The sequence below is a fragment of the Nanorana parkeri genome, unplaced genomic scaffold, assembly GCF_000935625.1.
Source record: "Nanorana parkeri isolate BGI_ZX_2015 unplaced genomic scaffold, ASM93562v1 scaffold1804, whole genome shotgun sequence".
In the NCBI taxonomy this organism is placed as follows: Eukaryota; Metazoa; Chordata; class Amphibia; order Anura; family Dicroglossidae; genus Nanorana; species Nanorana parkeri.
Genome location: NW_017308072.1, coordinates 116145 through 117181, shown reverse-complemented (window position 1 = coordinate 117181; position 1037 = coordinate 116145).

The following is a 1037-nucleotide window of genomic DNA, read 5'->3' as shown; positions in this document are numbered from 1 at the left end:
TGCCACATCTGGGGCTTCTTCTCCTCCAGCTACTGCTAATTACACAACGCTGGAAAACCCGGACTTGTTAGAGCTGCAGAAAGGACATCTAAAGCGTGACTGTCCTAACAGAACTGACAGGCCCAAGGGTAAGTGGCAGTTCATTCCAGACGATCCAACAACTTCGGTTGTAGAGATGGTCAGCAATGACTATGATTCTTCATAGGACGTTGGCAAATCGGTGTCAACCCATATCAACCTGTTCATCGAGGAACTATAATATCCCCTCCCCTTAATTAATTGATCTAACCAATGCATTTTTCTCGGTACCACTGGACCCCCAGTGCCAGTACCTTTTTGCTTTTTCATTCCAGGGTCAACAACTAATTTGGACACGTCTCCCCCAGGGGTTGGTGACAAGTCGCTCGGAATACAGTTGTAAGCTTAAGATCATGTTAGATGAGTGGACCCCGATGGATCCAGGGGTGGTGTTGCTACAGTATGTTGACGACTTGCTACTCTGTTGTCACACACGGGAGGCTTGTTATCGGAATGCTGTATCATTACTTAACCATCTGGCGTCAACGGGGAACAAGGCCAGCAAGGAAAAATTACAGTTCTGTAGGGAGAAGGTTATCTTTTTGGGACATTGCATCTCTCAGGGCACCCAACATTTAACCACCCAGAGCAGTTCTGTGATAGGCGGCCGAGCGGTGTGGGAGGAAAGACACCGGCCGCTCACAGCGCTCGTCCCGCAGCGCTGGGTCGGCTGTCATTTTCTCTCTGATTCCTTTCATCCCTGCTGGGCACTGCTCTGTGTCCCAGCGGGGATGAAAGGAATCACGGCCGCGCCGACAAAACGGCAGGAAAATGTCACTTTCGGCATTTAGCCGAAAGTGCCATTTTCGGCCGGCGCCCCCCCTTCATTTTTCGCCCGGGGCCCGCGCCCCTGCTGCCCCCCCGGTTGTTACGCCACTGACCCAGAGAGTCCAGACATTGAAAGACCTACAGAGACCTAAAAACACCCGACTTGTCAACTACTGCAGAGACTGGGTACC